This window comes from Pogoniulus pusillus, chromosome 16 (genome assembly GCF_015220805.1).
Source record: "Pogoniulus pusillus isolate bPogPus1 chromosome 16, bPogPus1.pri, whole genome shotgun sequence".
Taxonomy (NCBI): Eukaryota; Metazoa; Chordata; class Aves; order Piciformes; family Lybiidae; genus Pogoniulus; species Pogoniulus pusillus.
The window spans coordinates 21,829,193-21,852,871 of record NC_087279.1 but is presented as its reverse complement, the minus strand read 5'-3'; the positions used below and the strand labels follow the sequence as shown (position 1 = coordinate 21,852,871).

General features: G+C 46.2%; 1 protein-coding gene across 2 annotated transcripts in view; it reads right to left on the bottom strand.

Annotated features, from left to right (window-relative positions):
- PTPRG (protein tyrosine phosphatase receptor type G) overlaps nucleotides 1–23,679 on the bottom strand; it is a 623,046-nt gene that overhangs the window by 537,175 nt on the left and 62,192 nt on the right. The window lies entirely within an intron of this gene.

Sequence of the window (23,679 nt, the reverse complement as noted above, 5' to 3'; positions counted from 1 at the left end):
CTCAAATAGCTCTGAAGGGTCTTGTTCAGAGCTACCCAAAGCCCAAGAACTGGCCCAAATTCTTTCATTTCCATTAAAGCCATTGGTCATATTCTCACACTTGAAATTCCTCCTTCCTCAAGAGCAGCCCATGCTCCAAAGATATCAGAACACAACACTTGCCTCACTGAGCCTGGGTCAGGCTCACCTGTCAGTCACTTGCCAGGCAGCCCTACAGAAAGTAAAAGTACAGTGAAATGGGGATTACAGTGATAGAGACACCACAGAGGTGATGTTACAACATGGAGCAGCTCAAACCTCTGAACGTTGTGGAGCTCTCCGTGCACAACTGCTTCTGCCATGAGACAATAATGAGAGCTCTGAGGAAGGGGAAATCATGCATAGCCACTTTCAAATGTCAGGCAAGTAGGCTCCAGCAGCACAAAGAGATAATTCACACCAAAATTGTTCTAAAAAGGTGCCTATAATTTTCATCTCTGAAGAAAAACCTGTATGGAAATTATCTAAAACACTCCTCAAATGCTTCAGTGCTCCTGTAAATGGGGTAAAGGTGCAGTGCTCAGCAACATCAATACACTGCTATTTAATCATTTCCCCCCCCCCCCCCTTTTTCTTTTCTTAGAGACCTTTAACTATTGTTTCTATACTTCCTCCTCCTTCCCCTACTGCATCTCTATCAATGTTATTTGAGTCCCTCAAGTTTACTTATTTGGGGTCACATTAAGTTTTAAGTAATGCAGGGGAAAAATGGCCGTAAATAATGTCCTTGTAAATACATTTTGCCAAGAAACTGATTACATGCATCCGTGAAACGTGCATCCAGCCATGAAAACTAGCTCCAGAATATCAACCAAAAAACCTTCAGCAGAAACAGCCACCCTAACTCTTCCCTTCTTTTAAATCATATCAAGCAGATTGCTTTTAAGTGCAGCACAATTTTGTTGTTATGCTGTCTTTTGGGGCACCTGTCATTGGGTGGACGGAGAGGTGAGAAGCTGCCTATGGAAATGCTCTGTGTTCTGACAAGACCACAAGCAAATGCAGAGTCCCCAGAGATGCACAGGCCTTTGCACACAACCCTGCTGAGTGCTAGAAGAAGGCAACCATATGGCAAGACAGTGGCATGCTCTACAAGTACACGGTGGGAAGAATGTAGCTTATTAGGAACTGCTGATAAAGGATAAAGGGAAACAATCATAGAATCAACCAGGTTGGAAGAAACCTCCAAGATCATCCAGGCCAACCTAGCACACAGCCCTAGACAAGCAACCAGACCATGGCACTAAGTGCCTCAGCCAGGCTTTGCTTGAACACCTCCAGGCACGGTGACTCCACCACCTCCCTGGGCAGCCCATTCCAATGCCAATCACTCTCTCTGACAACAACTTCCTCCTAACATCCAGCCTAGACCTCCCCTGGCACAACTTCACACTGTGTCCCCTTGTTCTGTTGCTGGTTGCCTAGCAGAAGATATCAAACCCCACCTGGCTACAGCCTCCCTTCAGGTAGCTGTAGACAGCAATGAGCTCTGCCCTGAGCCTCCTCTTCTCCAGGCTGCACACCCCCAGCTCCCTCAGCCTCTCCTCACAGGGCTGTGCTCCAGGACCCTCCCCAGTTCTATTGCCTTTCTCTAGACACATTCAACATCTCTCTTGAATTGAGAAGCCCAGAACTGGACACAGCACTCAAGGTGTGGCCTGAGCAGTGCTGAGCACAGGGGCAGAAGAACCTCCCTTGTCCTGCTGCCCACACTGCTCCTGAGCCAGCCCAGGATGCCATTGGCTCTCCTAGCCACACTGCTGCCTCATCTTCAGCTACTCTCTACCAGCACCCCCAGCTCCCTCTCTGCCTGGCTGCTCTCAGCCACTCAGTCCCCAGCCTGTAGCACTGCTTGGGGTTGTTGTGGCCAAAGTGTAGAACCCTGCACTTGGCCTTGTAAAATCTCATCCCCTTGGCCTCTGCCCACCCATGCAGCCTGTCAAGGTCCCTCTGCAGGGCTCATACCCTCCAACAAATCCACACGTTCTCCCAGCTTGGTGTCATCTGCAAATTCACTGATGCTGGACTCTACCTACTGGTCCAGATCATCAATAAAGATTGAACAAGGCTGGGCCCAGCACTGATCTAGAATCTGCTACATGTATGGATTATTCATTAGCAGTTCAGTTATAGACTAGTGCATTTCTAGTTACTGACATTCATTAAAGAACAAGGCTTTTTCTAGATAGACTAGAAAACTTCCATCCTTATCATTAAAACAATAATTGAAATCTTGTTTCCATTAAAGTTTAGATGGCTTTAAATACCTTCCTTCAAAAGCCTAACAGCATATAATTTAATGCTTACACAGCAACAGAATACAAATTGCATGTTTGCTAGCTGACAGCCAGCAGAGCTGCATGCATGCTACATACAGCCTCTGTGGCACACCTCAAGTCAACAGCTTCCAAAGCTGTTCTATTTGAGTGGTGTGCCCTGGCTGGGGGACCTCCTGGGCTGCAGCAAGCCATGGCTTTTCTGGCACAAGCAGAAGTGCAGACATCCTTCAATCTCTCCCATTCCATTCAAGCCTCTCTCCCTGCTCAAAAACCCCACTTAGGCTGGTACAGCTGTCTGTGGGTTCGAGTGGGGAACCACACATGAGCCAAAAAAAGCCTTTAGCAAAATAACAGTTTTCTTTAATGCTTACATCTAGCTCAGCTCACTTCATTGACCTGGGTCACCATGTGGGCCTATAAACATCACTTAGTGCCTAAAGCAATACCAACACAAGTGAGGAGGAGGCAGCAGAAGTGAACATGCACTGCACTGTATCAAAGGCAGCAAATCATGCCCTGAGCAGGTAGGTAACAGACTCCTCTTGGTATGCTTTCTTGGAGTCAACAAGAGCTCCCTCCTACACCTTTGTAGCAGCATCACTTCTAGCCATGACAAGTTGCCTGGCCAAGACCTGGCTCTCACAGTAACTACCCAGACACAAGTACACTTCTCAGCACTCCAGCAGAGGAGCACAGACTCACCAAGATGTTCTCAGGCACATGCAACACTGTGAGCAGGCAGACACACAGCTTTTGTAAAGTCTTCCAGCATGACTGTTGGTACTGGGGCTGGACAAACACATGGATATGGATAAAGCATGTACCCACTCATGTCACTTTGTGCCAGGTTCACAGCATCACTCCTTGAGCTCCAGTGGGAGCAGGCTCAGTGAGCGCTGGTTTAGCAAGCACATGACTCACTAAGCATTGCTAATGGGTGGCTTTCATGCTGAGAAAGGCTGAATTCAGCAAGGCTGTAACCTCATCTGTAATTCACAGTAAGCAGCCAAAAGACACCAGATTTATCACACCAAATCTCACTTGCCTCCTGTTCAAGCTTATCAAACCTTTGGCCTCTCAAACGACCTAGCCCAAATATTCCCAACTTTGCTATTCGGCTTTTCACTGTAGCTTACCATTAAATTGAAGCTTCCTTCACCAAGAATATAGAGACTGGATTTCTCTTAAAGTATATCATCACACCTCCTGCCAGCCTTCTTCAGGGTAAGCACCCTCAGGTCAAGTCAGCTTGGTAACTTCACCTTTTCTCTTGAAGCTCAGTGTCCCAAACCAGCTGCAGTAACCTAACGTGGGTCTCTGGAAGAGTGTGAGGCAAAGGGATGAAGGCAGGTAACCTGCAGGCAGGACAGCCAACATGACTGCTGCATCCCTCACAACAGGGAGTTTTGATTTCTGTGAGAAGTGTTCTCACAGCAATGGCATTGCTGACTCACATTCAGCTTGTGACTTACCACAGCTCCAGATCTTTTTTTTCCCCAAGGATTATGCACAAATCCAAGAGACTCTTCCTACATTTGTCTTCAAGGAATTGCATCCAAGTTTTTTAAAGATTATTATTGATGTGGTGTATTTAGAGCCCATCCCAGATTCCCATCATCTGCAAGCTTAATTGCAGAATCATAGAATCAGTCAGGGTTGGAAGGGACCACAAGGATCATCTAGTTCCAACCTCCCTGCCATGGGAAAGGACACCCTATCCTACAGCAGGCTGGCCACAGCCTCATCCAGTCTGGCCTTAAACACCTCCAGCCATGGGGCCTCAACCACCTCCCTGGGCAATCCAGTCTAGCCTCTCACCAATCTCATGCTCAACAACTTCCTCCTCACATGCAAGCTGAACCTACCCACCTCCAGCTTTGCTCCATTTCCCCCAGTCCTGGCACTCCCTTATATCCTGAAAAGTCCTTCCCCAGCCTTTTTGTAGGCCCCCTACAGACACTGAAAGGCCACAAGAAGGTCACCTGGGAGCCTCCTCTTCTCCAGACTGCACAGCCCCAACTCTCTCAGTCTGTGCTCACAGCAGAGCTGCTGCAGCCCTCTGAACATCCTCGTGGCCCTTCTCTGGACACACTCCAGCATCTCCACATCCCTCTTGTAATGGGGGCTCCAGAACTGGATGCAGTACTCCAGGTGGGGTCTCAGCAGAGCAGAGCAGAGGGGGAGAATCATCATCTCCCTTGACCTGCTGGCCACGCTTCTCCTGATGCAGCCCAGGCATCAGGGCTCCAAGTGCCTTTTAAAGTGGAGTGATAGGTCTTTAGGAGGGCATCTTAGCATCTCTGTTATGACTGATGAGTACATCCTAATAAGTTCACTCTCTTCTGCATCAACCAAATCATTACAAACACAGAAACAGTGAACAGAACTGGTGCCAGGGCAGACCTTTTCCTCATTCTCAGTGCATCACATCCCACATACAACACTGGTAAGTAACCTCTCATGACCATTATCCAGCCAGGTTTGCACCCAACACCCAGCAGCATTTCCACAGCATGAAAATAAAGTCAAGAGGTGCCACAGCCATTTGCAAGATCTGCAAAGGATATTATCCTGATGTAGGAAAAATATTAGCTTGACATACCTGAAGGAGCCTACAAGGACAGAGAGAGACCATTTACAAAGGCCTGCAGTAACAGGACAAGGAACAATGGCTTCAAACTACAGAAGATTTAGAGCAGATTTAGATTGGATATAGGAACAGATTCTTTACCATGAGCATAGTGGAACACTGGAACAGGTTGCCCTTGGAGGTGGTTGGGGCCCTATTCCTGGAGATATTCAAGGTGAGGCTCAACAGGGTTCTGATCTAGTTGAGCATGCCCCTGCTGGCTGCAAAGGAGGTTGGAGGACTAGGTGACTGTTGTAGGTCCCTTGCAACAATGACCATTTTATCTTTCTATGATACACCTGATCTAGCAAGCAACAATGATTGCAGTACAGATATAACCTGGTTAGAAAGTGATGGAGAAACATTAGAGAGAAAGATGGCTAATACAAGCCAGAGTGAAGCACTGCAGCTCACCCTACTGCCTCGCTCTACGGAGGTGCCACAGGATCAACCTTTTTAGCTCTGTCCTTCATGCAGCCCATGGAGAAGAACAGCATCAACAGGCTCACTATCACTGCTCTGGAGTGTATAATAGGGATGCATTTTCAAGGAATCATAGAATCAACCAAGTTGGAAGAGACCTCCAAGATCATCCAGCCCAACCTAGCACCCAGCCCCATCCAGTCAACTAGACCATGGCACTAAGTGCCTCATCCAGTCTTTTCTGAACACCCCCAGGGATGGCTGATTAATTACAAGTTTAAACATGAAGTTCAACCATCCAATCCCCCCTACTTGCAGTATTGCCACTGGCACCAAGAAGTAGTGCAGGTAAAAAAGCTTTGCTGCAAGCTTCAGGCACACAGCTGTCACTCTGTTCCTCCTTTCTTTCTATATATAGTTTGCAAATGCAAAAATAGAGCAACAAGAATCCACTAAAATCACAACACTTGAAGAGGAAAAACAGCATGGCAAAGATACTTCTAAAGCTTTGTGTATGTTCTTCACCACTTCCACAGGGAAAGAAAGTGGAGCTCGCAGGGAGTTTCACAGAGCATTGCACTGAGGTCCTGGTAAGTCCTCAACTCATAGAATCAACCAGGTTGGAAGAGACCTCCAAGATCAGCCAGCCCAACCTAGCACCCAGCCCTAGCCAGTCAACCAGACCATGGCACTGCCTCACCCAGGCTTTGCCTGAACACCTCCAAGGACAGTGACTCCACCACCTCCCTGGGCAGCCCATTCCAATGCCAATCACTCTCTCTGCAAAGAACTTCCTCCTGACATCCAGCCTAGACCTGCCCTGGCACAACTTGAGACTGTGTCCCCTTGTTCTATTGCTGGTTGCCTGAGAGAAGAGACCCTTCCATAATTCAGTAACACACAGCTTTATATCCTCCATTCAAGTCTGGGAACACAAATATCCACCACAGGAAGCCTAAATGTCCAAGTGTCTGCAAGATCAGGGCTAAATTTCTGGAAACTGAGATAGTTTGCTATATCCCAGTATGTCCCAGTGTATCTTACAGCCCTAGGAACCATCCATCTGGTTGATACTCATTTCATATCCAATACCAAATATTGATAAATCACTGAAGAAGTTAAAATAGGAAGTCTTAGAAGGGACTGCAAGTGCTAGACAGAAGCAGTGTGTGACATTTTCACAGTGGTAGGGAGCCCTGGCTGGCTGACAGTGCTGGTAACTCATAACTGCTTATCTCAAAGGCGAGCACCTCCTTTCTTCTTGAAAGGAAAAAGAGTTTCTGATATCACTGCTTCAACTACACATCTCTAGTGTCATCTTTTGGCCTATGCCATGTCTTCACTATCAACTGAAAGCAGGGAAAGAGCAGATTAGCCAGTTGATCCAGTGGCAAGCAGAGGAATAAAGGTGGCAAGAAATGAAGTGGTCAAGAATTGGTTTGGGCCATCACTTCTTTCCTTCTCTGCCAGCAGGACTTTTAGATGGACATGTTACTCCCGATGCTGCCTTCGAGGCTCCTCCTCATACAACAGGAGGGTGGTTCTGCTCTAGAGCCCACAAACCTATTCCCCCATGCTTGTTACCACAGTGCCTGAGCCCCCTTGCAAAAGGGAAACATCTCTGAATCCATTCAGTGTTTCAACCTTATTCCACGAATCCCTTTCAAGTTGTTACTTGCATGAAGTCAATGAGACTCTGCTATTCTCCCCTCTTTGTTCCTTTTGTTTCACTGAGTTAAGCTTATCTTTTGCTTTTGTTTTCCTACTGTAGTAAAACTCTATTATGATGCTTGGCAGACAATTTAAGCTCCTGTGACAATCATCTTAGAAAAAGGAATCTGCTTTCATAAACTCTTTCTACATGACTAAATATTCATTTCTGAGCTAGAAGCAGGCGAAGATTCTGCCCTCCTCTCTCTCCAGCTCATGATTTTAAAGCTACTCACAAACAAAAAGAGGAGCAGCAGCAGCTTGCATAGGAATGTTAATTCATTTAAGATGTACACAACACTTCACCTCTGACGTTTCTTTGTTACTTCTCCCTCTTGTTTTTTTTCCTCTTTGGAAAAGAGAAAAGCAACACAACAAGATATAAATCTGCAGGATCTCCTCCAAACTTACCTCCCAGTGCACTCTGCAGCCCAGACCTCTCACAAAAAGCTTCCAAGAGTCACAAGAGGATTTTGTGCTGTTGTGTTTTTATGTGGAAACAACACGTTTTTCAACTTCTCCTGCAGGTTTTGAACCTTACTGGGTGACATTTTTTAAGCTTTTCTCTTAAGCTCTAAGGACCAAGGGTTCTGTTTCCACTAAAAGGCAAACAAATCACACACAAACACAACAACTCCAGACAGCCTTCTGATAGAATCCCACATCTCCAGGAAACAGGGCTTTCAGGGAAGCAGTGCTGTAGCTTTCTCATCAAATATCACAGGATCACAGGGGTTGGAAGGGACCCAAAGAGATCATCGAGTCCAATCCCCTTGCCAGAGCAGGGCCATACAATCTAGCTCAGGTCACACAGGAACACAGACCAGACAGGCCTTGAAAGTCTCCAGAGAAGAGAGACTCTGGGCAGCCTGTTCCAGTGCTCTGTGATCCTTAGAGTAAAGCAGTTCCCCCTTGTGTTGAGGCAGAACCTCCTGTGCTGCAGCTTACACCCATTGCTCCTTGCCCTATCCCAGGGAGCAAGAGAGCAGAGCCTGTCCCCCCCCTTCTCCTGACCCTCAGTCTTCAGATAGTTATAAACATTAAACCTCCCCTCAGTCTTGTCTTCTCCAGACTAAAAAACCCCAGGTCAACCAATACAAAAGGGTGAAAGCACAGTAGGTCGTTAAACCCTGCAACAGCTTTTCCTGCACACGCCTCTGTCCTATCCACCTGTGATGAATTGTTCTGCACTAACACACAGCAAAAGCACCGTGCAGCATCATAAACATCACACCTGGGACTTCCCAGGAGAAGATGCAACAGTTTTGGCACCGAGGGTAGCGCAGACTTATCTCCATGAATTAGAAAGAAGCAGCAGTAACAACATATGGTGAATAAAACTGAACACAGAACCAGCAGAAAATTAGCTGGATGTAGGAGGGAGCAGGGAAAAACAGAAATGTGTCAACTCCTTTCTGGTGGGTTACACCAGTAAGAAGATGGAAACCTTTGCTTAGTGCTGCACACAACTGGCTCGTCCACAGCAGGTTCTTCTCAACTTGACAGGGAGGCAGCTGTTGGAGTACTAAGTAGATGGACAGAGCCAATGACTTTTACTAAGGAATGACTTTTACTGAGCCAAAGACCTAAAGCAGCAAATAACACAACAACCCCAAGCAGTGCTATAGGCTGGGGACTGAGTGGCTGGAGAGCAGCCAGGAGGAAAGGGACCTGGGGGTACTGGTAGATAGTAGGCTGAAGATGAGCCAGCAGTGTGCCCAGGTGGCCAAGAGAGCCAATGGCATCCTGGCCTGCATCAGGAACAGTGTGGCCAGTAGGACAAGGGAGGTTATTCTTCCCCTGTACTCAGCACTGGTCAGGCCACACCTTGAGTAATGTGTCCAGTTCTGGGCCCCTCAATTCAAGAAGGATGTTGAGGTGCTGGAACATGTCCAGAGAAGGGCAACAAAGCTGGTGAGGGGCCTGGAGCACAAATCCTATGAGGAGAGGCTGAGGGAGCTGGGCCTGTTTAGCCTGGAGAAGAGGAGGCTCAGGGGTGATCTTATTACTGTCTACAACTACCTGAAGGGGCATTGTAGCCAGGTGGGGGGTGGCCTCTTCTCCCAGGTAACCAGCAATAGAACAAGGGGACACAGTCTCAAGTTGTGCCAGGGTAGGTATAGGCTGGATGTTAGGAAGAAGTTCTTCACAGAGAGAGTGATTGGCATTGGAATGGGCTGCCCAGGGAGGTGGTGGAGGCACCGTCCCTGGGGGTCTTCAAGAAAAGCCTGGCTGAGGCACTTAGTGCCATGGTCTGGTTGATTGGTTAGGGCTGGGTGCTAGGTTGGACTGGATGATCTTGGAGGTCTCTTCCATCCTGGTTGATTCTATGATTCTATAAAGATGTAGCAGAGTGGTGAGAGGGGATGGGAAGGTTCTTTTAATGTGAGTCTCACACGGCCTAATGTAGGTCACACAGGAATGTCAAAGGAAAAAGGAACACACAAAAAAAAAACCACAAACACAAAACCAAACAGGCTCACTCCACATTAAAATGAACAAACAAACCAAAAAACACCATTAAAAATTAATGCTTCATTATACAACTGCCAGGAATTCTTCATCATGGGGAAAAACCCCCAAAACTGTCTATAATGGAATATTAAGCTGGTGGGGAAAAACACAGAAGGACCATCCATTTTCTCTCCTAGTCAGATTTTTCTTCCATCAAGGGCTTTTTTTCCTACTAGTTATGTCATTAGTGAATAACACAGAGAAAAATCAAGCTCAGGCTCTGTTCACAACCAGAAATTCACCAGACTTGGTTTTTCATGGCAACAGAGATGCTAAGATGCCCTCCTAAAGACCTATCACTCCACTTTAAAAGGCACTTGCAGCCCAGAGGGCCAACCAGAGCCTGGGCTGAGGCAGGAGAAGTGTGGCCAGCAGGGCCAGGGAGGTGATTCTCCCCCTCTACTCTGCTGAGACCCCACCTGGAGTACTGCATCCGGTTCTGGAGCCCCCATTACAAGAAGGATGTGGAGATGCTGGAGTGTGTCCAGAGAAGGGCCACAAGGATGCTCAGAGGGCTGCAGCAGCTCTGCTGTGAGCACAGACTGAGAGAGTTGGGGCTGTGCAGTCTGGAGAAGAGGAGGCTCCCAGGTGACCTTCTTGTGGCCTGCCAGGATCTGAAAGGGGCCTACAAAAAAGCTGGGGAAGGACTTTTCAGGATATAAGGGAGTGCCAGGACTTGGGGGAATGGAGCAAAGCTGGAGGTGGGTAGGTTCAGACTGGACGTGAGGAATAAGTTGTTGAGCATGAGAGTGGTGAGAGCCTGGAATGGGTTGCCCAAGGTTGAGCCCCCATGCCTGGAGATGTTTATGGCCAGGCTGGATGAGGCTATGGACAGCCTGATCTAGAGTAGAGTGTCCCTGCCCATGGCAGTGGGGTTGGAACTAGATGATCCTTGTGTTCTCTTCCAAACCTAACTGATGCTATGGTTCTATGAGATGAGGATGATGAGGTGAACAGAAACAGAGGACCACATCATGCAGTTATGTAAGTACTCAGTTTAGGTCAAAGAGGGAGAGAAGGTAAGGACTTGACAGACTTGCTGAAAACATTTAGCAATATTAGGTGGAGGTTAAGATTCAACAGCTGATGACTTAGAAACAGCAGAGGTCACTTTAAGAAAACCAACTCTGCTCAACAAACTTTGGTGCAAATGGTCTGAGTTGACTACCTCTGAAAAAAAAACCCCAAACCAGCTCCATAATTACAGTGTAGGCTAAACTCCACTGAATTTACAAAGCTCTTTCATAGCATTTCTGTAGACATGGCTGGACACTGCACACAGATTACTCAAAACCTCAGTACCTTTAAGTTTCCACATGTTTAATTCAGCCACTCTTTCTCCCTGGAGTGAACATTATCCTGTCTTAAAGGTTTGATGTAAAATCAAACAGCATGTTGTTTGGCTAGGCTCTGGTCCTCCTTTTAAGACTGCTATTCCTCCAAAAGCCATTTCAAAACACAAATATACCAGGGCATCTACATAGAACTGACCCTACTTGGACATAAGTTCTCCTCACATCTGTCATCTCTCCCTCAGATCTTTTTAAATTGCACCTACTGGGTAATAAACTATGCTCCCCTGCTGGATGAAGGCACTGCTGCTTCCTTCCCCCAGTCTGGCAAGAGGCTCAGCCATAAGCCCTACAAAGGCTGTCTGCTGAGTGTATGCTCTGTGATCGCTCCAGCGAATGCTTGGCTTAGGCAAACTCACAATTATGTTTAAATTCCCTTCAAGAAGTCCCCTTAGAGTCATGGTTTTCTGGGCTAATTCTAACCAGCAGCACAGAGCACTTGCAACCAGCAGTGCAAACCCACTGAAGCTGCTGGCTCAGGGAGAAATTAGCAACTGGAAGCAGCCCTGCACTCTCAGCTGGCTGTGCCACAGGACGTGCAAAGCCTTTGGTCACAAGTGCCGAGCCTGTGCAGCAGGCAAGACCCTGAGCAAAGCTCAGCCCACACCTTCTAGGTGACCTGAGCTTCTCTGCAAATAGTTAAAGCATAGTAACCTCCAAAACACCAAACGATGCCCAACCCACACACTTTCTGCTGTCTGACAAAGAGCTCTTAAAATAGCAAGGCACAGATTGAAAAAGCAACCCAGCAAAACTGAGCTGCACTGGAACTCGCTGCTGGCTCTAGAAAGCTGTTTCCAATACTCCAGACTGGCAAATGTTAATACAGAACTGGGGCAAAACTGAGCTGCAGTGTCAAATATCCCTTTCTTGCTCTGTATCACTCGAGCTTTCATAGCCCAATTCCCACACTGACAAGGATTTGAGACAACAGCTCCAAGGCTTTTACCAGAGATGAGAAAGTTAAGCTTTCTTATTTGCAGAGCCATTTGATCAACTGAATTATGAGATATACTGCTGAATATTAACATCATATCCCAAAACCATGGCTGTAATACTCTCCGTTGTATAAGTCTGCTGGAGGCATTCAACTGTTCTTAATACTCCCTACAACTCTGTACCAAATGAGTTTACCTACACTGACCTAGAAATTCTTCAGACTTTTGTTAACCTAATACATAAAATACACAAATGACACAAGCAAAACACCAAACAGTTCTTCAGTACTTAAATTAAATAAAGAAATTATTAAAATAAAGAAAATCTGTCAACTGAATCTAAGCTGCTCCATCATTACAGATGCTGAAAAGTTCTTGACTAAGTTCTTGAATACACTCAGAGAGACTTTCAAGATCATTGAGTCCAATCATTAGTTTCACACTGACAAGTCCTTGACCAAACCAAACCCTTCAGCACAACATCTAATCAATAGGAATCGCTATGGTTGGAAAGAGCCACCAGGATCATCCAGTCCAACCTTCATCCCAGCACTCTTCATTACTAGACCATAGCCTCACACACTATATCCACACTCCTCTTAAACACCTCCAGGAATGGAGACTCTACCACCTCCCTGGGCAGCCTGTTCCAGTGCCTGACCACCTGCCCAGTACAGATCTTCCTCCCAACACCCAACCTAAACCTCCTCTGATGCAACTTGAGGCAATTTCCTCTTGTCCTATCATTAGTAATTCGGAAGAGGAGACCAGCTCCAGCCTCACTACAACCTTTTATGTAGCTGTAGAGGGTAATAAGGTTCCCTCTCAGCCTCCTCTTCTCCAGACTGAACAACCCCAGTTGCCTCAGCTGCTCCTCACAGGCCATGTTTGCCAGACTTCTCCCCAGCCTCGTTGCCCTTCTCTGCACCCACTCCAGCACCTCAATGTCCTTCCTATACTGAACTTAATAAAAATCAAACTCTAGTAGAGATCCAGAAGAAAAAGCTGAGAACAGAAATCCAGTGCTTCTTGATTCCATGAAGGAACCCTGCTGATTATCCTCTGAAAACCCACTGTGGTCAGTCAACACACAATTGACACTGGATAGTCCTGGCTCTTAATGGGTGAGCTAAAATAATAAAGTATGATGAATATTCTGGGTTACTTTCCAGGAAGACAGAGGACAAAACCAAGGACAAAATTCCCAGCTCTCTACCACAACAGCTGCTTCAGCTCTGAGCAAGTGCATTATTGGAATGCTGGTTTTGGCTGAGAGCAAGGTTTAACTTGGGATTGGGGAATAGTTAACTTTAGAAGAAAACACTTAGTTAAGCTTCAAAAGACAGTGTTTCAGAACATGCCAGCTCTGATGTCTCTTCCAGCTCAATCAAATTTACTGAATTAGAGATTTGTTTTGGGAAGGGTTTTTCTTGTGCCCATTCTTTTCCTACCCCCAGCTTGGCACAACAATTCAGAAGGACAGTTAGTTTCAGCCAAGATAAATAGAAGGTCTTCAGAAGAAAAGAAAGCTTTCTTTGAACCTTTTTGATTGAACAGAAAATATGCACATTGTATCAGCACCTTCTTCCAGTGACAGATGAGTCTGAGCCACTGATTTCAGTTCAAGGGTATGCAGAAAGAGTAATGTGTTTCCTGGTACGCTCTGTTGTTTCGGGCAGCACTGCTAGCAAGGTGACTGCCAGACTTGCAAGGTATGTGCTTGTTTGCTGAGAAACATCCATAGTCATCAGCATTAAGAGGATTAATTAATAGGCAATAACAGGTTTCAATCCTGAAAGTCCAATACTAGAGTGAACAGTATTAGATGACGCTGCCCTATGAGCCAATGAAGAGTAATTACCACTGGCAACAAAGGCAGGCAGTGTTTTTAGTCAAGCAAGATCCTTTCCAAGACAAAAAGCCCTGTGGCCTAATATGGTGCATTTTGCCACAAACTCTCACCAGGTACCTCTCAGCTTTTTCAAAGACCTAAACAAAACAAAACCCCACACAAACAAGAACCTTACACCGTTACTTGTTCCTCAGAAGTCTTTTTGTTCACTGTAAGTTGATGGTTCAGTACTAAGCCAGAAGTGTTTGTTTGACAAGAGAGTGACATTGAAACACACCTACATACTGGAACATAACATTATTTTTTTCCCCACCATCTATGAATATAAAACAATGGAAAGCAATAGGAAAAAAATAGCCACTTCTTTTAAACCCTCTTCCAGCTTCTTTTACTCCCTCTTCTTACTTCTGATGGAAAGGGGTTAGGCAAATAGGTTAAGGGCTACAATGGCATTTAGCTCTGCACCAGTCTACCAAATCATGAATTATGCAATATGACCTAAATTATCATATATGGTGCATGCCAGTTTTCATGTCCTTAAAAAGAAGTGATGAGGCTAGAGCATTCCAATCTTATGGCTTTCTGCATTACCACTATCCTGCCCTTCCAGGTTCATGTAGAAGTATACAGGCTGTACAAGTACAGGCATAAGCTGATGAGGTCCAAAATGGCCTTCAAGTTATAAGGAACAAAAATTCTGCATGATCCTGTTCCAGGGCACTCCAAAGTGAAGAAGGTGCAAAAACTATAGTTTGGAGGTGGAATTTCAGGAAAATAAAGTAATTCTGTTTTTATAATCCCTGTCTTAGCCCCATTAATTCCCTGCCTCCATGACAGATCTTAACAAATTGTGCCAGAGGAGGTCCAGGCTGAATGTTAGTAGGAAGTTCTTCACAGAGAGAGTGATTGGCATTGGAATGGGCTGCCCAGGGAGGCGGTGGAGCTGTCTCCGAAGGTGTTCAAGCAAAGTCTGGATGAGGCACTTAGTGCCATGGTCTGGTTGATTGTCTAGGGCTGAATGATAGGTTGGACTGGATGATCTTGGAGACCTCTTCCAACTTGGCTGATTCTATGCAATCCAAATAAGCAACTATAACACTCACCTAGAGACTAGCAGGCAGGAGAACCAGTGGCATCCTGGCCTGCATCAGGAATGGTGTGGTCAGCAGGAGCAGGGAGGTCATTCTGCCCCTGTACTCTGCACTGGTTAGACCACACCTGGAGTGCTGTGTTCAGTTCTAGGCCCCCCAGTTTAGGAGGGACATTGAGATGCTTGAGCGTGTCCAGAGCAGGGCGACGAGGCTGGGGAGAGGCCTTGAGCACAGCCCTACGAGGAGAGGCTGAGGGAGCTGGGATTGGTTAGCCTGGAGAAGAGGAGGCTCAGGGGAGACCTTATTGCTGTCTACAACTACCTGAGGGGTGGCTGTGGCCAGGAGGAGGTTGCTCTCTTCTCTCAGGTGGCCAGCACCAGAGCAAGAGGACACAGCCTCAGGCTGTGCCAGGGGAGATTTAGGCTGGAGGTGAGGAGAAAGTTCTTCCCTGAGAGAGTCATTGGACACTGGAATGGGCTGCCCGGGGAGGTGGTGGAGTCGCCGTCCCTGGGGCAGTTCAAGGCAGGATTGGACGTGGCACTTGGTGCCATGGTCTAGCCTTGAGCTCTGTGGTAAAGGGTTGGACTTGATGATCTGTGAGGTCTCTTCCAACCCTGATGATACTGTGAATGCTCTTACACTACTAAGCCACAGAATATTCTCAGAGCAGATCATCACATAGAAGCTACTCACTCTGCCTAACAACTACTTGCAGATGTATGTGCTGGAGCTCTAGCATTATCCTGCTTCCTCGCTACCAGCACACTATAGTAAGCATGGGCATATGGAGTTATTCTTGTTTGCTCACTTGTTCTCAATTAATACATAGCAAATATTAGTATAAAATGTTTTAATATTCATTGGATCAGAAAAAAAAGCTGAATTGCCTGGTGCTTAGAGGCTTGCCAAGGGCAGAAAAAGGGAAAGAGAAAAGAACTCATATGCCAGGTTCTGCTAAAATGACTATTTAAATTCAAGAGTAGAATAGCTTCAGTGGAAGCTAACTAATAAAAGACCTACTCTGGAAGAAGAGAAGACATACTTGGTAGGCTTGAAATACTTCATGTCCATGGAATTCTGCTGTTTCAGCCTAGGTCTTCTGCAGATGTGCTAACTTGTGCCACCTTCATCCAGACAAGTTGATGACTTCATCTCAGTAAGTAAATTAAAAACCCAACAATAGACACCCGTCAAAGCACAAAGCACTTCTTGTCCCTCTGACATAAAGAGACCTGGGAATCATGCACAGCTCAGATGGAAATCGTGCCAAATCATCACAGCCCGTGCAACCTGCTGACACTAAACTGCTGTTCTATGCAGCCTTTCCACAGCCTGCTCAGAGGTGATGTGTATAATGGGGTGCTGCAACCACAACACAGAAGGAATAACAGAGGAGCAAAAGGGTGAGGTTTAGTGCCCAAACTGATTTGCAGTGCCTCCTTGAATAAGAAGAGACACCCCTTGAAGCTCTTGATTGTGAGAAAGGATGTAAAAGAAGAAAAAAGGACAAAGAATAAGGAACATGAGTAGTCTAATAGAGCATTTTGGAAAACAGACCTAAATTATTACCAAATCATATATGGGAGGAAGTGAATTCCTTTGGAATCAAGGTAGAGAAGAAATACACTTCACTCTTCAAACTGTATTTCATTTTGAATTTCTCCTATGGGGATACATGGAGGGAGCTGGGGAAGAGAAGGCTCCATGGAGACCCAATCACAGCCTTGAAGTACCTGGATAAGGCTACAAGGTGGCTGTGGAAGGACTGTTTCCAAAGGCCTGGAATGATAGGACAAGGGGCAGCGGTTTGAAATTAGGGGAAAGTAGATTTAGATTGTTAGGAACAAGTTCTTTACCATGAAGGAACATGTTGCCCAGTTGAGGCCTCATCCCTGGAGAGATTCAAAGTGAGGCTCGAGAAGGCTGCGAGCAACCTGATCTAGTGGAGTACGTCCCTGCTCATTGCATGGGGTTTGGACTAGATGACCTTTGGAGGTCACTTCCAACCCAAACCATTTTATGATTCTGTACTTGTGGGTACAAGGAGCTGTATAGGCTCTTCATTATCTTTCTATCATCAGAGAGAAGGTCAGAGTGATACTGTGATACTGTGATACTGTGAAGATTGGAATGGGCTGCCCAGGGAGGTGGTGGAGTCGCTGTCCCTGGAGCTGTTCAAGGCAAGATTGGGCGTGGCACTTGGTGCCATGGTCTAGCCTTGAGAATTGTGGTAAAGGGTTGGACTTGATGATCTGTGAGGTCTTTTCCAACCTTGGTGATACTGTGATAATGCTTCACATCCCCACAGCATCCCAGCTGTTGGAGGGTAGACCTCTTGTTCTCAAGGCAGTGGGAGCAGCTGCACTTGCTGCTTTGGTTACTCTGAATCTCTTGATCTTCCTCTGCTGGTTTAAGGCTCATTAGAAGAGTCTAATAAGAGAAATTAGATCACTGGTTATAAAAAGAAAATAATGGTAAAGTCTGTATCATTCATTGGTTTGCTACAAGGGATAAAAAGCCAAAGTAAAAACGATTCTGCCCTCTTTGTCTCTGAGCGCTGGGTCTCTCTGCTTCTCACTGGCATGGGCTGCCCAGGGAGGTGGTGGAGGTGTCCAAAAAAACACTGATTGGGGCACTTAGTGCCAAGGTCTAGTTGATTGGACAAGGCTGGGTGACAGGATGGACTGGATGAGCTTGGAGGTCTCCTCCCCTCCCTGGCTGATTCTTTAATTCTAATCTCTTCCACTAACCTTGGCCAACAGATAACAATGTGAGCCTTGCTGGTTGCCTGCTGCCTGGGAGAGAGAAGGTGACATTGAACCCTTTCTGGGCTTCTTTTCTTTGTCCAGGAGGAAAGTTTGGCTATCTGCATTACTTCTAAACGGTATATAATTGTAACTACTTGTAACTGTATTGTGTGTATATATGCTTGGCAATGGAGCTTTGCTGTAAAGACAGCTGCTTTATCTCACGTTCAAGCCGTTTCAGCTGGTCAAGTAAATTTTAACTGGGGGGAGTGAGGGAAGTGCCCAACCCACTACACTTCACACAGGAGAAAACCTTCTTCTAAGTGAGGTCACTGGCACCACAGACAGGAGGATGGATTATACCAGCCCTTGAGATAACAAACCCTCAATCCAAGTACATATTTTAAAGGAAAACCAAAGACATGCAAAATCTGGCAGGAGGCAAATTTAGCATCTCTTTCAGCCTCCAAACTCTTGTTATTCTATCAGGAGAATGAGTGCATTAATGTTGCATTGAACAGTCACTGATGCCCCAAGGAAGACTTTGAAAAAAACATTCTATTTAAAGACAAGCCTGTTAATGTGTCATCTACAATATGTCTCTCTTACTCCTGGGAAATTTGCATGAAAACAGGATTGTTATTGCTCTGACATTCTTGTGTTCCTAACGCTTATTCTCACTGGAAGGAGGATGCCAGCTACCCTGCCAGCCCTCCATAACCAGGCTCCCACCAAAAAGGGGAAAGAAAAAAAGAGTTAAGTGCAATCCTACTTCAGTTTCAGCTCATGTTTTCAAATCTCAGTTTTAGTGGCAGAGAGGCTCACACGCCAAAGGAAACAGATGCTGTAAAAGCCAGTAAAAAAAAAAACCCTACACCAACAAATAAACATAAATAAATAACATTTTGTCACCATTAGTGAAGGTTTGTGATTATGTGAGCATTCAACAGGAGCAAATACATTTCTGACATGAAAAAAGCACCAGCAAGAAATACGTACAATGAAATTAAATGTAAAAGGCAAATGAAATGTCAAGCTTAGACAAGAGGGAAACAGACTCGTTTAAGGACAAGGTTTCCCAGGTAGGCAATTTCTTGACTACTACCTACTGCCACACCTAACTAAAGTCCTTCTCTTCATGGAGTGGAGGAAGGAGAAGGAAAGCACCGAGAGGATTTAAGGAAAGGGAGTTAAGTCCTAAGAACAGTGATATTTTTTTCCAAGCTCACTTGGTTCAACAAGACCAAGCCAGGGCAATCCCAAGCATAAATATAGGGTGGGCAGTGAGTGTCTGGAGAGCAGCCCTGAGGAGAGGGATTTGGGGGTGCTGCTGGGTGAGCTCAACAGGAGCCAGCAGTGTGCACTTGCAGCCTGGAGGGACAACCAGAGCTTGGGCTGCAGCAGCAGAAGTGTGGCCAGCAGGGCCAGGGAAGTGATTTTCCCCCTCTGCTCCACTCTGCTGAGACCCCACCTGGAGTCCTGCATCCAGTTCTGCAGCCCTCATTACAAGAAGGAAGTGGATGTGCTGGAGTGTGTCCAGAGAAGGGCCACAGGGATGATCAGAAGGCTGGAGGACAGACTGAAAGAGTTGAGGCTGTTCAGTCTGGAGCAGAGGAGGCTCTGAGGTGACCTTATTGTGGCCTTCAGTATCTAAAGGGGACCTACAAAAAAGGAGGAAGTTCTTCAGCATGAGTGGTGAGAGCCTGGAATGGGTTGCCCAGGGAGGTGGTTGAGGCCCCATGCCTGGAGATGTTTAAGGCCAGGCTGGCTGAGGCTGTGGCCAGCCTGATCTAGGCTAGAGTAGGGTGTCCCTGCCTGTGGCAGTGGGGTTGGAACTGGATGACCCTCATGGTCCCTTCCAACTCTGATTCTATGATTCTACGCTCAATGGGTCAGCACTAGCTGGAAGCTTCTCTGCCTTACATTTTTGTGCATTCCTATCTCCTTTTCACTGCTATGCATTTCTTCCTTCTGCACTTTCCAAGACATAGAGAAAAGCATCACAGAAGGGTTCATTGTTTAAGAGTTCATTTGAAACAGACTGGGCTGCAGCGTCAGTGCAGCTGCCTGATATGCAGCATCGCATTCTAAAAATCCTTATGACATTTCTCTTTAGACATGAATCAGCAGACTAACAGATGTCTCATTCACACCATGTTTGAGTTTCAGTTTTACTAATGAAATTAATTTAGGGCCAAATTGCATCTTGAGCTGCACACAGAACTCTTGTTGACTTGCATGTCAGCCAAGTATGTGGATGGGAGAAATGGAAATCTGACCTTAATTTTAACTTGATCTTTGTAGCAGATTGCTAATTTAGACAGACAGCTTGTGATGTGCCTTACTTGTGTCACACACTGCTTTACACCACAAATAATCCCACTATACAGAACCAGACTTCCATCTACTCCTGGAAGGGCCAAGATCTCACAACCTGCATGTTATTAGTACAGGCTGCCTCTAAATCTTAAGAGGTATTAGTGGACAGCCTTCCAAGCTCTTTTTCCTGTGTGCAAGCCAAGTGTGCAGTCCTGAAAGACCTGCTGTGTTGTTGCTTGGTTCTGTCATGCAGCACTCAGAACAGGCAGGAGTCCTTCAAAAGAGAGATGAAGAAGCAGCAGGGAAGCTGCTCTTCCCTACAGGTTGTTCACATAGGCTTTTGCAGGCTGATGCAAGTTTGCCTGGACCAAAGTCTGCGCAGTCACAGTGACCAAATTGGACTTAACCCATCCCCACCCTTTTAACCACATGATCACAGCTACCCGGTGCAGCTCAGAGAGTAGCCACATCTGTCTGAAGCAGAGCATGAATTCACACCTGCTCAGAAAACACACTCAGTCCCTGACTGAAGTAATGTTGAGAAACAGAGCAGCTCCGTGAGAACCCATTGCAACTGAGGACACTCTTTAACTCCCTCTTTTCTCAAAGGCATGGCTCAACCATGCTCTGAGCAGATGTGTTTGTCAGGAACTTAAACACAGAAAACACAGTCAAAACCATGGGGTTTAACATTGCTGTAACATCCAGTCCAACACTCCCTCCACCTCAAATCCCTTCTGCAATTTGGTAGACAAGTAATTTACATGCAAATGACACTATGGGGAGAGGGAGAGGGAGAGGGAGAGGGAGAGGGAGAGGGAGAGGGAGAGGGAGAGGGAGAGGGAGAGGGAGAGGGAGAGGGAGAGGGAGAGGGAGAGGGAGAGGGAGAGGGAGAGGGAGAGGGAGAGGGAGAGGGAGAGGGAGAGGGAGAGGGAGAGGGAGAGGGAGAGGGAGAGGGAGAGGGAGAGGGAGAGGGAGAGGGAGAGGGAGAGGGAGAGGGAGAGGGAGAGGAAAAGAAAAACTGAACCGAAGAGCCACTGCTGGCAGAATATTCAGCAGATAGCACATGCATGACTTCAGATCCCCCATCACGTTAGATTTGAACACATCCACACTTTTAAGTCCCATACTGTTTCTGCCTATTCCAAACCAACATCTGTTCATTTGGAATCAAGAGAAATCACAGAACATCAGGGGCTGGAAGGGATCTCCAAAGCCCATCCAGTCCAACCCCCCTGCAGAGCAGGATCACCTCTACCAGATCATACAGGAACACATCCAGGCAGGTTTTGAACATCTCCAGAGAGGGAGACTCCACAGTCCTCCTGGGCAGCCTGTGCCAGTGCTCTGTCACTCTCACAGGGTAAAAAATCCTCCCTATGTTTCCATGGAACTTCCTATGCTTCAACTTCCACCCATTGCCCCTTGTCCTGGCATTGGGCATGACCAAGCAGAGCCTGGCTGCATGCCTCTTTGGGTTTGAGGTGTTTTTAATGAAACTCTTGCCTTCACAGGTGACTGCAAGGACCCAGACATACAAAAATGAAGTCTTGTTCCAAGAAAGTGAAAACAAGAGTCCTTAACAGGCAACACACATCAAGAGCTGAACGCAATCTCTTAGCTGAAAAATAAGCACCTGGAGGGCAGTAGGTTGTAAGTACTGATAGGGCTAAACATAGTAAGGAGTTAAAGCACAAGGTCAGTGAACTCCATGCATTCAGTATCTTAAGTCTTTAACTTCCTCAGCAATATCAGTGGGGTGTTTTTTTTGCTCAAGCCTGGTAGCCAGGTGTTATTTCTATACTTTCACAGTAGGTCTACTCTTCACATGGCTGCTTCCCATCTGCCTAACGGTCAGTGGTTGCTCAGAGAAGAGAGAATCAACCTCCATTCTTGCACACTACATAAAACCCTCTGTCAAAAATCTAGTACTGATATTAGCAACGTTCAGAGTGATTCTTGATTCACTTATTAGCTGAGGCTAATTCACTAGCACCTCTCTGGATACCTGCAGAAATCACTGAGCCATATTTCTGCTCCTTTTTGTGTGATGTTCTGAGATTAAATTCAGCTATGACATGATGATAGATAGCCAAAAAGCCAATGGCACCTTGAATTTGTGGCTGGGTTATCCATTTCAGCAGAAGATCAATTTCTGCTATGATTACCTAGTTACAGATGCAGAACATATTGTATGGCACTGCCTTGCAGTTACTTTGTGATAGGCTATTTCCCTAAGCATATGGCTTTTACCATTTCAGACAATTACTCCTAACGGTTCATCACAGGATCACAGAACCACAGAATCAGTCAGGGTTGGAAAGGACCACAAGGATCAACCAGTTCCAACACCCCTGCCATGCCTAGAGCAGGCTGCCCACAGCCTCATCCAGCCTGGCCTTAAACACCTCCAGCCATGGGGCCCCAACCACCTCCCTGAGCAGCCCAGTCCAGGCTCTGTCCACTCTGACTCTCCCCATCTCCAGCTTTACTCCATTCCCCCCTGTCCTGTCACTACCTGAGAGCCTTAAAGGTCCCTCCCCAGCTTTTTTTGTAGGTCCCTTTCAGATACTGGAAGGGCACCTTGGAGCCTTCTCTTCTCAGGATGGAATGCTTTGGTAGTCTATAAGCTTGACAACTACAATGTACAATTTAAGAATACCAATCCAGAGGAAGAAAAAAATATTCAAGGAATTCTAGGAACAAAAACTCTGGACAGTCTAGCACAAAAACTGTGCAGACCCTTAAATGTGCCTGCTTTTCCAGGTATTTTTGTCACACTCTTCTTTCCCCAAACTTCCTTTCACATACTAAAACCTCCACTTGGGCTTCACATCCTATTTCCTATTACATTTTGAATTGTTACATTTATATTTAAAATTGGTCTCAAATAGTTCCAAGATATATTAATGATCTCTTAATAATTTAGGATGCACTCAGAGCATAAGGTGCACCTCTATCTTATACTCCAGAACTCTGACATAAGGTCAAGATTTGGATGGTCCAAGCAGATACTGTTTCACGGAATGACAGCGGTTGGAGAGCACCTCTGGGGTCATCTAGTCCAAGCCCCCTGCTAAAGCAGTGTCACTTACAGCAGGTTGCACAGGAACATGTTCAGGCATGTTCTTTTCAATGTCTTCCTTGGCCTGTGTTAGCTCATGAGTGGGTCAAGATTCCTCTCTGTTTTTTTCCCTTGTAAATAGCATGAAACAGCTTTCATGTCTTTTTTGTTTAAAAGGAGAGTATTGTTACTCCCTCGGCTACACCTGGGCAGATTCAAAGCCATACAACATCCAAAGTGTTAGCTGATATTGTCTACCTGTAACTTACTTGAACTTCACACAACACAGGGACCCTGAATGATTGATCCCAACCCCCCTGCAGAGCAGGATCACCTAGGGTAGGTCATAAAGAAACATGTCCAGGTGGGCTTGAATGTCTCCAGAGGAGACTTCACAACCTCTGGGCAGCCTGTTCCAATATTCTGCCACCCTCACAGTGACTATTTTTTTCTTGTGTACATGTGGAATCTCTTCTGCTCCAGTTTGCATCCCTTGCTCCTTGTGCTGTCATTGGGCATCACTGAGTAGCGCATGGCACCACTGCTCTTCACATCTTATGCACATGAATGAGGTCATCCCTCACTCTCCTCCAAGTTGAAGAGACCCAGCAACCTCAGCCTTAAAAAGTGTCCCACTCCATCTTTGTGGCTCTGTGTTGGACTCTCTCAAGTAGCTCCCTGTCCTTCTTTAACTGAGGGGCCCAGAATGGGACACAATATTC